A 16229-nucleotide genomic window follows, 5' to 3' on the forward strand; every position below is an offset into this window, starting at 1 on the left:
TGACTGATCAAAACATTTATCTGGCCTATTTATCTTTATGACCAATGCTGAGAAAGCTGTGTGGTGATTTGGGAGTAGATCTCTGTTAGTGATAAGGCCATGAACATTTACTGTGTAATGGTTACTGGTCTGCAGTAATACAGATAAATGGCTCAGACAGCCTTTTATACCTTAGAGTACTCTTCCCCCTCCCAGACTAACAGCCAAGAAACACACCCACCCTACCTTCACAAATAAGCGTCTTATACCTCCTCTGTTTTGACCAATCACATGCCTTCAACTGTGCCAGGCTGCAGGGGAAACACACTGAAATCAACAAGCAGGTAAGACACACAGGGGCAGATGTATTAAGCCTGGAGAAGTTTTAAAGCACTGATAAGTGGAAGGTGATAACACACCAACCAATCATTACAGTTTGAAGAATGACAATTAGGAGCTGATTGTCTGGTGCATTAACACCTTCCACTTATCACTGCTTTATCACTTCTCCAGGCTTAATTTGTCTACACTTTTTTATCCTCCAAATGCATGCTATTGTCACAGCCTGCATGGAGGAAAAGTCAGACTTTTTCCTGTATGTAGTCATAAGCGTCTCTGTGACTGCAACGCCGCTAATTTTACGCTTGGTTTCATAAATATCATCATTTTCAGTATGTATTTGCTCTACCACTAAGTTTGAGGCTTTCTCCTTCTTCCTTGGCAGAGAGGTAAAGAGGACCAACCCCAGTAACAATATTTTCAAATTAAATTAAGCTTTATTAGACTGGAGCTGTTCTCCAGCTGTGACACTATAAAAATTTTAAACAAGGTTAGCAGTTCAACAAGGTAACATATTTTGTAACAATGTATTTGTTTCCTTTTATGATACCTTCCTTTTGCAAAAGGGAAAATATTCACTCTAAATATATTGCCTTTAAATAAATAAGGAGAAATTCAGTATAGTGAAATAGATATACTGTATTCAGTAAATAATATTTTATCTCAGAGGAAGGGTACATTAGTTACTTAAAAACCATACTAGGTCTCTCAGTGTTACCATACTTCTGAAATCTTGCTTTATGTGTTTGATAGCTATACAGTACACAGCCTGAATTATGTCCACTATTAAGGGATTCAGGGGTACATTTACTAAGAAGTGATAAGAGCGGAGAAGCGTGCCAGTGGAGAAATTTCCCCATCAACCAATCAGCAGCTCTGTATCATTTTATAGTATGCAAATTATAGATGTTACTTCAGTGCTGATTGGTTTCCATGGGCAACTTCTCCACTGGCTCACTTCTCTGCTCTTATCACTGCTTAGTAAATGTACCCCTCAGTGTACTAGGCCTTGAAGAAAGATAAAGTGGATGGGGATGACAGTACCAACTAACCAGCTACTAACTGTAATTTTTTAAACACAGCCTGTAACATGTCAGTTAGGAGCTTATTGGCTGTCACTTTAGCTTGGTCTAATTTATCTCTCTCCAAGACTTAGTACATAGACCCTGTAGCACCACCTCCATACACTTCAAGTACACTGTATGCAATTAATACATGTTAGTAAACACTTCTATATATACAACATAGAGTTTTAAGCGCTTCCCCTCCCCATGGCCATTCTGTCGGTGGTGCACACTTGGGTTGGGGAATATGGTGCAGAGAAATTCCTTTTATTCCCTGAGTTCCTGGCATGGAATTCTTTAAGAACAGTCACACAGGAGATTATTATTTTGTATAATACTACTCCACAGATAGTTGTTTCTTATAGTTGTTCTTTAGGTTGAAAACCCATGCTATAGACCAGAGGTTCTCAAACTCGGTCCTCGGGAGCCCACACAGTGCATGTTTTGCAGGTAACCCAGCAGGTGCACAGGTGTATTAATTACTCACTGACACATTTTAAAAGGTCCACAGGTGGAGCTAATTATTTAACTTGCGATTCTGTGAGGAGACCTGCAAAACATGCACTGTGTGGGGTCCTGAGGACCGAGTTTGAGAACCTCTGCTATAGACCATCTATAGTGTTAACTATTAATACTGTATTCCATATATATTATCCAGTGTACAAAAAGACCAATGTTTACATTAATGTTTAGCGTCGTTACTAGGTTCTTCTACTGCTCACCCAGACTCCTGCACTTGCTCCAATGTTCCATAGAGCGGGAGATTGTGGACTGCATTTGGAAACCCTCCTTGAGAAATCCTGTGTTGGCCACTGAGGGCCAATACCTGGAGAGGTAGTGCTACATCAGCGGGTTTATGCGCAGAGAGGACTTCTTAAAACATTGCTTCCCTGGGCATCAGCTCTCTGTGAATTGATCCTGCAGGTCCGCAGTGTTCCACCTATATGTAATGTCACGTGTGACATCGCATAGGGTTGGAGTTGTGCAGCAGACTCATATTTTGGGGAGGCTTGTCTATTTTGTCAGTCCTGAGCCATACAGTTTCTGATGGCAGCCCCGTTTAAAGTACATTTACAGGGAGTTAAGGCAGCCTGCATTTGATTTTTCATTTCATTTTTTTATTCTGTGTTTATTTTTTATATGTATATGACTTCACATGTTTTATATGGTAAACTGAAAAAAATAGGTAAAAAAATGTACATTAAAATCTCAAAACTGAACAATATGGCTCAAAGTGGACTGGCAGAGAAAATGCTATCTAAAGATGATAATCTTAAACAATCAACACAGTATGTAAATTACTTATGCAATTTTAACTTTCCATTTCAAATAACACTGTAATATATATATGTAGTCAAGCGGAATTTATAAAAATTTAGCTGAAAGTTTAAATATGACTAATGCAATCTTTGAAATACAGATAGCTTCAATTATGTAGTTACCCATCAATTTTCAAAGGCTGCTTTTAAAAGGCTACTAAAATGAAAATCACTCAAGTGCAGGGAAGGCTTTTTTTAAGAGATAACAATATATAGTATATGTAAAATCTTTGTACCAAAGCCTTATTTTAGATGTTAAGAATTGTATTTTATCTACATGGGGGTTATTCAATTAGTGCTGTTTTTTTGACTAGTCGAACAAATGTCACTTTCCACCCGTTTGTAGGTCGAATTTACATTCGAAATATTGAAAGCAAATTCCAATTTTTCAACTTGTCGAAAAACACGCCAGGGTGAAAACCACATGAATTGACGAATTTTCTGCCTATCCACATTTTTGTCAAATTTGTGGGCGTTTTTAACAGGTTTTTGGTCTGTTTTCCCCCATGCCGATTCTACAAAAAAAAAAAAAAAAAAAAAAAGTCGAAAAGGCATGGGGAAAATGGAGCAAAAAACTGACGAAAACGCCTGCTATTGAATAGCCAATGGTCAAAGTAGTGCTGATTTTCAGACTGTTGAAAAACCTTATGAATATCCCCCATAATGTGAAGCTCTTAGGGCTGTAACACACGCGCCAGCTCCCACCTCCCGGCAAAATCCCGGATGGCTTTTTGACGCGGCCGTGCTGCTGAGACACATTCAGAGCAATGACACGGCACGGCTACCGGGTAGCAGCTGGAAATATCCACTGGAAGGTCCGGCTGCCGGGCCGGGGCATCTTTGTAGGCAGCGGACCGTGTGTGTGAATGGGAACTTTCACACACAAACGTTTTTTAGCCGCTGCTGCTGCGCATGCGCACAGCATTTCCCACGGCTCAAAGCCGTTGTGTGTGAAAGACACTGCTGAATGGCAAAAAGCTGGACAAAGTTTGTCCGGCTTTTTGCCATCAGGGGAAAACCGGAGCGTGTGTTACAGCCCTTACTGTTTCCCTTATTGTATTTGGAAGCTTGATAGGAAGATATTTAAATTGGATACCAGTGGGTTTATTTACTAAGCATCTGGTTCTAAAATCCAGTATATAAAAACAATGTAAGATTTACTGAATAGACTGAATATATGGTTACTTAAATCAAAGTTTTATTTTTTCAGATTCAGTATGTATTGGTTATTGGAGAGGTTTAGTAAAGAGCAATTTAGAATGTGGGTATAAGATTCAAACTGTAGGATTTGCTATTTACTTGAGAACATCGGTACAGCAGTTTCAGATAGGGCTGTTTTCATTCATGCACTTTGATTTAACCTTTAGTAACTCATAGGGTTTACAAACTGCATATCAAAACAGATGAAAACATACAGTTTGAGAAACAAGCAGTATAAAGACTACAAAGCTGTGTGTTACTCTATGGCTGGCATAGAGCGTTTGTATTGTTTCAACAGACAAATGTATGTTTTTTTTGGGCCAACTGTAGGTGGAAATAATTATATACAAGAGATGCATATGGAATTAATCGGCACAATCTCCTGGTGTTTGCTATTTGCATTGATTGCAACTAAGATGGCTTTTTCGGCCAGTGCTAGCAGAGTCACATGGGACCTGGTGTGCTAAGAGGGGCTATTTGGCACAAATGCAGCAATAGTGTATGCAGACACATCTGTACAGGACATTCTGAGTGGTACTAAACTCAGTCACATCTTTACTTGACATATATGACATAGACTAAGTTCCATGAGAACTGGGGGGGGGGGGGGAAGACCAATTACCTGAGCCCCTGCAGGGCTTGGAGGAGGGGAATGGTGTTGGCCCGGATCAGCTGCTGAGGGATACATTGCCCTTTTTGCAGCACACAGCACCACTCATTGGGGCATATTTGTCAAAATCCACTTCTCAGATGTGGTTGTGATGTGACAAATTTGCCCTAATCCTCAATGCAATAATTGAATACATCGCAAGCAGGGACAGAGCTTACGAGAAAGCTCTGTCCCTGTGAATCGTGTTGCCGAACTTCTCAGGGTATTTTTCATAAAAAATTAAAAATACCCAGAGAGTCTAGCAGTACAGGCGCCACCACAGGCTCAGGTTTCTCCTTAGTTATGAAGTGTGAGAGTGAAACACTTTAGCCAACTACTAAATGTGTCCTGTCTGCAACAGTTTTTAATCCACAATTAGCTATCAAACCTTGCTCACTTGAGCAAGCTTAATTCTAGAAGAAAAGCCTAAATATGTGCCAGGGCTAGTGGAATAAGTCCTGAGGACATCCAAGTACCGGGAAGCATCATTAGCTTTAAGGTGCCTTTACATTTGGCTGCTAGTAAGTCTATGGTATTATCTTCAGACGTACACGGGACAGTACCAAGAAGATCTACAGCCATCATAACCATCTGTGACCTACAGAACTTCCAAATACTTCAAGCAACCAACAATCTTAGCATTTATTAGGCAATACTATTACACAACTAATTAAATTGATTGTAAAATGTATATCTCATGTCACGTAATTGTAAGTTTATTGACAAATTAACTGAATGCAGCAAACAAAAGACTCCCCAGTAAATTATTTAACGCTGCCCACCTCTATTCTTCCCAGATTAGCATACTCTCTGTTATTTTATTCTTTTAGTTAACTTTGGCGTACAGCAAGGAAACTTCCAAAATAACTAAACAAAAAAAAAAAATACCTAAAAAAAATCTGCCACATGTACATTTTGCAAACAGACATAGGGGGTGATTCAGATCTGACCGCTGTTGTGCGTTTTTGCACAGTGGGCGATCAGGTAGTAACTGCATATGTGTATGCACCACAATGCGCACGCGCATCGGACAACAACAAAGGGCATCACCGGTCAGAGATGGGATGGTGCAAAAAATCCGATCACATGTGCGATCGCAAGGTGATTGATAGGAAGAGGACATTTGTGGGTGGCAACTGAGTATTTATTGGTAGTGTCCGGAAAAACACAGGCATTCCCAAGTGTTTTCAGGTAGGGTGTCTCACGTCAGCTCCGACCCCGATCAATCTGTTCTCATTGCACTGGAGGAGTAAGTCCTGGGCTGCGCACACACTGCACACACTGGATTTTTGCAGCACACTTGCACTGCGAATGGACACTACCCCCTGGGGGCGGCGACTATCTGATCGCAGGACAGCAAAGTTTGCAGCCCAGCAATCAGATCTGAATCACCTCCATAAACTGCATATTTACTAAAGTCAAAACTGATGGGATTCTAAAAACTGAGATCGTTTAGAGCACTTTGGATGATCAAGCAATACCTTTACATACAGTATAGACGACTATAGAATCACACAGATTTATTAAGCACCCATAAATTGATGGGAAACACACTGAAATAATAGGCTGCCAACTGACAGACGTGTTTGAGTTCTAAAACACATTCTATTGAATAAAGCACTTATATACATAACATATTCTTCACGTCTAAGGATATCTTTCCTTTGTGTTTTGTTATTGCAAAACTAAAATTACAGTAATGTTACCTGACACAAGATAGGTGTTTGATGGAACCAAAGTTTAGAGTATATGAGATGCTTGTTACTATTATGTGCTGTTGTGTTATTATTTACATTTGTTTTGTACTTAGACGAATGAGAGATAAACCTCACCTTCTTCTATGGAATATTGTCCAAGTCCACATACAGTACTCCCAGAAAATAAGCCTCCTATAGTCAGGGCCGGTGCAAGGTTTCTCGGCACCCTAGGCAAAACTTCTGCCTTCTGCCCCTTCCCTCTACCCACCCTTCAGATGAAAGGCATGCTGCTCTCATCCCTCCCCCCTACTCTGCTAAATGTCTGCTGTTCTATCCCCCCCAAAATCTGTGTGCATGCTGCTGCTCATCCCCCCAGACTGTGTGCATGCCTGCTCCTTATCAAATCCCCCCCACCTCCTCACCACACCGCTGCTCTCGCCCTCTTTTCTTATCAATGCAGAGAATGCACTGAGCAGCCACCTTACCTGCAGGCTGCAGTGCAGAGTTGGAACTGAGTAGTCTGTGAAAGAGCCTGGAATGAAGAGCAGCGCCACATGTTACCCCCAGCCAGGACTCCAGGAGCTGTCAAAGTTACTGCCTGTGCCGGGTGGAGGTGGAGCTGGAGGGTGCAATGCGGGAGCTTAGCAGTCGCGGCTACTGTAAGATACGCATTCTGGGGGATTGCAGTGGCTGTGAAAGGTAGGACTATGCTACTTTTTTTAGGCAGCTGTAGCAGGCCGCCCCCTCAGGTCCCGGCGCCCCTAGGCAGCTGCCTAAAGCTGCCTAGTGGAAGCTCCGGCCCTACCTATAGTTAGCTTCTCAGGGAACAAATGTTACAGCTAATAGAAGCATGACTGCTTCAGTAAATTAAAGGAAACAACATTAGCTTGTTTCTAGGGTACTGTTAATGAGAACAGATTCAAATGCCATGCTTTAAATGTGTGGTGAAATGTCATGTGCTGTTCTTTCACACTCTTCCAAACTCATCCAATCCCCAAAGAATTTTGGGAAATGTCAGCCTAATGAGCTGTTTAGCAAATATTGTTGTGTCATTGACAAGTATACCCTTCAGCTTAGTTCTTAATGGGACCTCTGTTCCACACTATCCCATTACTTGTCTGGGTACCCTTCCTGTTACAACTGCATGTAGGAATGATAAATTACAATAGTTTACAGCTTTATTTGTATACACTGTTAATGAGTCTATCTGTTGTTCATGGTTAAAATAGAATGGGGATATGTTTTAAGGAAATCATTTCCTAATGCAGTACAACAAATAGTGGTCTCACTATTTTCAACCACCACATCTACAGCTCTGTATTGGCTGGCTCAGATACACCCATCCATTGCCTCTGCCCTCATCCCTCTTTTCTTCTTCAGGGTCCATAGGGCTCCACAGAGAAGACAATAGGGTGGTTGAATAAGACCACGCACCAAAGAGTTAAAGCTTTTAAAGCTCAAAGAATGCTCTGGTCCTTCCCCCGCTATACCCCACCCACAGCCCAGGCTACTGAGTTTCATTTTGATGCCGGCAGGAGCCAGTTCACCTTTAACAGTGGGGCTGCTGCTAAGCAGCCCAAGCTTTTATTTTTATAATTGACTTAATTTTACTTTTACTTTTATTGCTTCATCAACTCATAGTCTGGTGATTCAGGTGGGGCACCTTGGAGCACTGCTACCACAGCTCACTGGGGGACCCTGGACTGCAGCTGGAGCACAGGTAAGGTGGGCACCCGCGTCTGCTTGCAGTCCTAATTCCAGTCTTTGGAGACAGACCGGGTGTGCTGATATGCCTCTTATATCATATACAGTAGGCCTGGCCAATCTATGGCTCTCAAGATGTTGTGAAACTACACAACCCAGCATGCCCTGCCACAGTTCTAGCACTTATTAATAGCAAAACTGTGGCAGGGCATGCTGGGACCTGTAGTTTCACAACAGCTGGAAAACCACAGGTTGGCCAGGCCTGATATACAGTGTCTTCTTCTCACCTTCCCTCCAAGAATGTGTTTTACTCCACCATCCTCCTGCTTTACTCCACCTACAATCTCTACAAAATCTTAACTGTACCATATCCTTCAAAACTTCCCCCACAAGTCCCATTCTGCATTGTCTAAATCTTTAATAGTTCAGTTCCCTTCAACCTCCTCACCCCCTAGCCTTCATAATTCTTCACTCCCCAGCCTCCATAAATAGGAACTATACTCACATTCACATGTCACCTACCCTGGTACTTTTTCTTACCCATCTCCTGAACCTGTTATTTAACCCATCACACACCACCAACTCTTCCAATCTAATGCTAATCTCTCCACTTTTTCTGCACAATCAGGAAACATAAGAAATGCTAGATTTTCTAGTAGCAACCCCAATTCACTCATGGCATAGTCACCCACATCCTAGAACTCTGCTGTATTCATTTCTAATTCCACCAGTCTTTTGGCCATTACTAAAAAATGTCTCTCTGACTTCAATACTACTTTTCTTGCAAATCTCTTCTCTAGAGGTCTCATCCTCACCAAAAATCCTCAGCACAGTGACTATCAAAGCATAAACTCAGGTTTACTACTGTCCACTGGCTTCACTTTGATAGTCATCTCCAAAGAGACTTCCCTCTCCTTCTTCAATTTTTAATTCCATACCCTACATCTCTTCCCTCAACTCTTCCCTTGTCACTGTCATTTCTTGCTGCTAGCACACAGTCTCCCAATTCTTTCACACCTCTGCCACAGAACTCTCTCATTTCTTATGATCTTGTCTTATTCTAGGGGATTTCAACATCTCCTTCACCCAAATGTACTAATTTAGTGATTCCCAATGTACTCCATCTACCACCCATCACAATTCACACTCCTGGTAACTTATCTTTTCCATCTCCACTGCATAGTTGTTGTTTTTTTAGCCTTCCCACTCTTCAGCCTTTTTTTCTGCCTCCCTTGAATCTAGCACCTGCTTCCTCACCTTGAATCAAGCACCCTCTTATGAAACCAAATCCATCTTCTTATCACCCTCATTTGTTCCATTCCACTCTCTTATTACTATCCTTGTCCCTTCTGTGTATAATTGTGGTATTCTCCTAATATCATTTGTTGTCTGATTCTTTCTGAATAAAGGTGAAATACTCAGAAAATGTATTCAGCTGTTATTTCACTATGTATGCTTGAACTGTTGATATGTATGATGATAACCTTTGTTGACACTCTGTGGGGCAGATCTTGAATACCCCTAATACAGCTCTACAATATTGTTAAACCATTTATAGAGGAAGTGTGAAATTCTCAGAATAAGGCCCAGATTTATAAAGCCTTGGAGAGTGATTAATTGCACGGTGATAAAGTAAGAACCAATCAGCTCCTTGTTGTCATTTTTCAAACACAGCCTGTAACATGGCAGTCAGGAGCTGATTGGCTTTACTTTATCATCATGCTATTTATCACTCTCCAAGGTTCGGTAAATATGGGCCTAAGTATGGATGGAAAATGTATAATTTCTGTCACTGCATTACATAGTATTTAGGGGCATATTTAATAACAAGTAAAATTCTTTTTATCACCCACTACTAATCTTAAATGGTGCTCCAACTAATCAGCGCCTACCATAACTGTCATCTGTTTGAAAAATGCCAGTAGGAGCAGCATTTAAGATTAGTCTCAAGGGATAACAAGAATGTAACCTGTTATTAAATATGTCCCTTAACATCTTGAAAACCCTTGCTGAAATTCTGTATGTCTTACTTCAGGATTAATCCAATACAGCTCTGCAAAATTGTTGCAATATCTGAGAGAAGGTGATGCTGTTTATATCTATGGCACTGTAGATATCCCTAACGTACAGGGTATTGTTTTCCATACAGCAATTTTCTTTACTTATCCACTTTTACCTAATGAGACACCTAGAAACAAGTGTTTATTAACAATTTACATTCATTAACATTTTGTATGTATGATTTAGCCCTGTGGAGAGCTACACTCTAGCCACAACAAGTTAACCCATTACTTTATTACAATAGACCAATTTGGGTAGTGTGATACAAACTTTGTTTCAGGTTTACATCCCTTCAACCAATATGCTACATTAATACCCCTTTTAGACCACCAGCTTTGAACATGTGTTATTGCACATGAGCGCGCATAACCCGTGTTGCTGTGTGGCCTGAAAGGGTCCAGTTGGAATAATCCGGGTTGAGCGACCCGGTATTACAACTCGGGAAGCAAGCAGGGTTGAACACATGTTCAACCCGGCTCGCTGTGCTGTGGGAACGTGAAGCCAGGTCAAAGTGACCCATTTCTCGTTCACTGTGTGTAGGCGGGCAGCGCTTAAAGATCATGTGATCTCTAAGCGTCACCACTGCTGTGTCACCACTGATGTCACCAACCCGCAATATGCCGGGTTGGGGACAGCAGTGGTGCGGGGCCTGAGGTGGGTCGCACTCAGGAAGCACCCGTGTCATGCTCCCGGGTGCGACCCTCCTCAAGCAGTGTGAAAGGGGTATGACTAATAATTTTTAACATGGTTGAGACACATTGTTATGACCATCACCTATAATAATAGCAAGAGTAACCACTGTGTGCAGTGCAGACAGCAGCTAGAGGGCTGAACTGTCATTTTAGACACACATCTAGAAGCCCCCAGGTTCATTTTGATGGTGAGCTGCTCCACTGTAGCGAGTTGGTCAGCTGTCCCACACCTTTGTAGCAGACATTCACCTCTTCCATTAATGGCACGTGGTGCTCCGCAGTTTCCATGTTGGTTATTCACAATGATGCCATTTGTCCAGTAACAATACACATTCACCACAGCAACACGCAAACAGTTCACAAACTGCGCTATTTCAGAAATACTGCCACTCTTAACCTGGAAGCCAATAATCTCTTCTTTTTGCAACTTTGATAAATCACCCCTTTTACACATGACAGCAATGAGTAATGTGTGCAGATGGCCTATCGCACACCTTACATACCCACCAAGCCAGTGCGTGACATTTGACGTACTTCATGAGTTATGCGCTGCCGATGTCAAATGTAGGAGGTGGTCGTAATAATGTGACTCAACCATGTATATATGGAACTTATCACTTTCAAATTAAGCCTAATTTACAGTACATGAAAATCCCGACTGTTTGATACCTTTTTTTACATTAAAAAGTTATCAATGCATTTTTTTTACAAAATTATTTTATCGTCAAAAGTTAAGTTTTATTCATTTTTTAATTCTGCATTTATGAAGAAGAGTGCCCCAGAAAGCTTTTTTTTTTGTATTTTTGCTATGTACAATAGTATTGGCATGACCCAGTCCCTTGTGGTCTCAGCTGGTGAGCTTAGAGGAGTAGTTACTAGCTTTGAAGGTGGCAGCAGACGAGGAGGATGTATGTGGGACTTCTTCATATACTGGCTAACCCCAGATGACCAGAGTCGCGGAGTCTAACCTGCCAGTGGTTTTCACCAGTGACACCCTTCCCTATCGGTTTAGGCTTTGCGGCACCTGACAAGCAGGTCGCGGTCCCCTGGTTAGGTATCCGGTAGTTAGAAGAAGTATAACAGATGACAATAGATATTAATTGATGCTGGAGATCTCTGAAGATGGTAGTCGGAACTGCAAGAACTTGAAGATAATAGATGTTTATTTGATATTGGTAATCACTGGTGATAGCCAATGGCACACAACACTGGAAACACGTAGAAGGACTGATGTTTAATCAATGGTGAGCAACACTGGAGATAGCTGATAACACACGGCGCTGGAGATACGTGGAAGAGACAATGTATAATCACAGGTGAGCAACACTGGAGACACGTGAAAGGAACGATGTTTAATCAATGGTGAGTAACTCTGGAGACAGCTGATAGCACACAGCACTGGAGACACGTGGAGAGAACTTGAGATACACTGGTGAATATTTAGAGAACTGGAGAGAGATGTGAAATGTATTGGTTATTCTCAGCTGAAGTGGTAGCTCCAATTTATAAGCCACTGGAATGATCACCTTAAGAATATGATACGGACCAATGAACTGCAGAGCAAACTTTATACTGGGTACTCTTAATCATAAGTTCCTTATGGAAATCCTAACTTGATTACCAGGTTTGAGAAGAGGAATAGCAATTCGCTTATGGTACTTAAATTATTATAATTACTGGAGGTGGCCTTCAAAGAGAGATGGACTTTCTTCCAAATGTCCGAATAAGACTTGAAGAGTTCAGATACTGCTGTGACCTCTGTAGGTGGAAAGGCCTGGAATTCTGGAACTCTGGGATGTCTACCAAAAACAGCAAAGAATGGAGTAATAATGGTAGAGGTATGATAATGGTAATTATAGGCAAATTTTGCCCACGGCAGTAGGTCTAGCCAGTCGTCTTGAGAAGAGGACACAAAGAGTCTAATAAATGTTCTTGATTAACACTCTCTGTTTGCCTGTTCATTTGAGGGTGATAGGCTGAATAATGTTTGATTCCCCGGTGTCATGATCCTGACTGTACTTCTCATGTTCTGTGGCTTACCTCAGCATATCCTGTAACCTGCATCTGCTTCAGCTCAGTGTGCAAACTGCAATCTGTGTGACTTACTCTTGATTAGCCACCTGAGTAGGAATTCTTCTGTGATTACTCAGCAGGATCCTGTGTGCAGCATTTGATTATCCACTGCGCTCAGCATTCTGGTGTTTGGGTCTAACAGCCAGTGTCCTCTGTTCATTTTTAGAAGTTTAGGCTTGAGTGTTTTCCCGGCCTGCTAGGCCTCAAACCACATCAAAGCCTAACTTGGAGTACCACCATGATAGGGTCTGATCACCTGACCATGAGTTATCAAATCCTGTGCCAGCCTGAGACTCCCTGAATCACCTGACTTTATTCATCAAGCACCAGAGGTATAAGTAGAGAGACCTGAGTTTCAGAAGCTGCCAGTTACTTGTGTTACAGCTCAGTGTGAGCCTAGTAGCTGAGTTCCCAGGAGTTTATAGATATTATCTTAGTACCTGTTATCCTCTGTACCTTTGCTCTCAAATCCGGTTACAGTCCAGTTGCTGTCAAGTCTGGATCCAGTTCGGTTGCTCTCAACTCCGGTTCCAGTCTGGTTGCTCTCAAGTCTGGTATCCAGTCTGGTCCAGCTCATCCTCAGCTGGTAGCCTGTCTGTCCAGCTCATCTTTAGCCAGTAGTCAGTCTAGTCCAGCTCATCTTCAGCCAGTAGTTAGTCATGTCCAGATTATCCTCAGCCAGTAGCCAGTCCAGCTTATCCTCAGCTAATAGCCAGTCTGGTCCAGCTCATCTTCAGCCAATAGCCAGTCCAGTTCATCTTCAGCCAATAGCCAGTCCAGTCCAGCTCATCTTCAGCCGGTAGCCAGTCCAGTCAGGTCTGTCCTCGGCAGGTAGCCAGTCTGGTTCAGCTTATCCTCAGCCGGTATCCAGTCTGGTCCGGCTTGTCCTCGATCGGTAGCCAGTCACCATCCTGTAATCAACACCAAAGTTCCTGGTGTTCCAGTGGTCTGGCTTGTCCTCAGTCAGTAGCCAGTCACTATCTTGTTATCAACACCAAAGTCCCTGGTGTTCCAGATTTTTACCACAAATTGCACCCCGTGGTCAAACTCAATTTCCCTGGGGAGCCCATGTAAATGAAAAAATTCCCAGAGAAATACTTTAGCCAATTATGGTCCAGAAGGCAGATCTACTAACAGTATAAAATGTGCAATTTTAGTAAATCAATCCATCACGACCCAAATGGTGTAGTGTCTTTGAGATGATGGCAAGTCCAAAATAAAATCCATAGAAATGTGGGTCCATGGTTATGTTGGTATTGGAAGAGGTTGAAGAGGACCCACAGCTTTATGCTGAGCAAGTTTGTGTTGAGGACATGATAGACAAGAGTTAATGAAGCTTTTAACATCATCCCTCATAGACGGCCACCAGTATGAACATTGTAAGAAGTTTATAAGTTTTAAGTATACCTGAATGCCCAGCAAATAAAGAAGCATATGCCCAAGTAAGTAATTTCTTCTGGAGATTGGGAGTGACAAAGACTCTGCTTGGTGGTGGATTAGGGTTTACTTGGGTATGTGCGAACACTACTGGATACAGAATAGTGCTCTTCTTAATGGTATCTTCTTCCACATCTGAAGGGGAGAAAGATCTTGAAAGAGCATCGGCTTTTCAATTCTGAACTCCATGGGGTAAATTTACTAATATGGGAGTTCTATTTAGGATGAGATGTTGCCCATAGCAACCTATCAGATTCTACTTCTCATTTAACTAGCACCTTCTAGAAGATAATACCTGGAATCTGATTGGTTGCTATGGGCAACATCCCATCTTAAATAGAACTCCCATCTTAGTAAATTTACCCCCATGACAGAACAACACCTTTAACTTGAATCTGGAGAAAAAGACAGCCCAACATGCTTGTCTGGGATTCAGATGTTGCGCAGTTTTCAAATACAATACATTTTTATAATCAGCGATATAAGAATTGTATGTAATGTCTACGTGTATATTGTTATGGAGTCTGCGACACAAAATGGTTTCCAACATGTCCTTTACAAGAACCCATAACTACATATATATGGGAGTAGAGGACACTGATGTATAGTGGGAGAGTCAGAGGTTAGTTTATGGCTCTTACCTTATCTAAGAAGCTATAAACGACATTACAAAAGCCAGGCCAGGCCAAGAAACCTGACCTCTTGAAACTTAAAAGAAAGACAGTTGTTGAAAGTGAAACCAAATGAAAGCTGGTTTCTTACTGCCCAGGTACACAGCAATGAGAGAGTTAAGGAAAGGGTGGGGGGCCTGCAGCTATGAGGGGGCTATAGCTGCCCCTCACACACACACTGTTTTGTTCATTTTCTGAGGGAAGCAGCCAGGAGCTGGGAATACACCATATATATCTTCCATTATGAGATCCCTCCACACAGAAGGCTAATGGAGGTTGAGTAAGTTAGGCTTCTGAAATTATTCTCTTTTTGTTTATTGAGACTGCTAGTAACCTGTATATCTTTTCTAAACTCCTTATATTCTTTGTAATCTTTTTACCCTTGTAAACCCGAAGATATTTCTTAATTCTAATAAAAATATAATTAGATCTGACTGCTGTGTTCTTGAACCCAAGTCAAGCCAAGTGAAGTACGTTACCTATTGTTTTCATGAGATATTGAGATTGGTGATTACAGGTGAAGCTAAAGACACCTGCAACGTCCATAATACGTTGAAAAGTCTTTGCTGGTGGCAGCGGAGATTCGCACGGCGCTGGTGCAACTCTCGGATTGGTGTATCCAGAGAGTGGGGCGTCCGGGGTCCATGACAAAGTGGCTGGCAGCATGTGGGATTGATAAATAACTTTTTACAAGAACTTGAGTGAGTGGGAGTAATTCCACTTCACCAGAGTCAGAGCTCGGGCTTACAAAAGACAATAGTTAGAAATTATTTACCGTGAATGCAGTCTCTGTTTCCCTCCCCATCTCTTGTTTTTCTTTTCTATTATTTTATTCTGGTGAAGATAAGATCAAAGATGAATAAGTCTAAGCATCTGATGAAGGATGATGGCAAACCTATGCATGGGAATAGTGCATCGGCCTGTGATGCTGAGACAGTAGGGGATGTATTGCGTACTGGACTGTTACGTACTGCGGGTAGTAATGGTGCCATGCTGATTTCTGATGTGGACTCTGTTATCGATGTGAGGCCTGTGCATATGGCCTTGGATGAATATTCACCGACTGATATCAAGTATGGAAAAGATACAGAGCATCGTGATGGCTGCAAACCTGTGCGTGGGAATGATGCATCGGCCTGTGATGCTGAGACAGTAGGGGATATATTGCGTACTGGACTATTACGTACTGCGGGTAGTAATAGTGTGACGCTGGATTCTGATGTTATTGATATTGATGTGAGGCCTGCTGTGGCTGCCTCAAATGTGGATCTTATCCCCCCTTTCCTGGAAACTGTCGGAGCTGCGTGCTGTGCAGGAAGAAAGTGTTCCAGTGCAGGGGAGGAT

At 42.0% G+C, this 16229-nt stretch overlaps 1 protein-coding gene across 8 annotated transcripts in view; it reads right to left on the bottom strand.

Annotated features, from left to right (window-relative positions):
• The window catches only part of LAMA2 (laminin subunit alpha 2), a 1276598-nt gene that overhangs the window by 900737 nt on the left and 359632 nt on the right, over positions 1 to 16229 (bottom strand). The gene's annotated exons all lie outside the window — the stretch shown is intronic.

This window comes from Pseudophryne corroboree, chromosome 4 (assembly GCF_028390025.1).
Source record: "Pseudophryne corroboree isolate aPseCor3 chromosome 4, aPseCor3.hap2, whole genome shotgun sequence".
Taxonomy (NCBI): Eukaryota; Metazoa; Chordata; class Amphibia; order Anura; family Myobatrachidae; genus Pseudophryne; species Pseudophryne corroboree.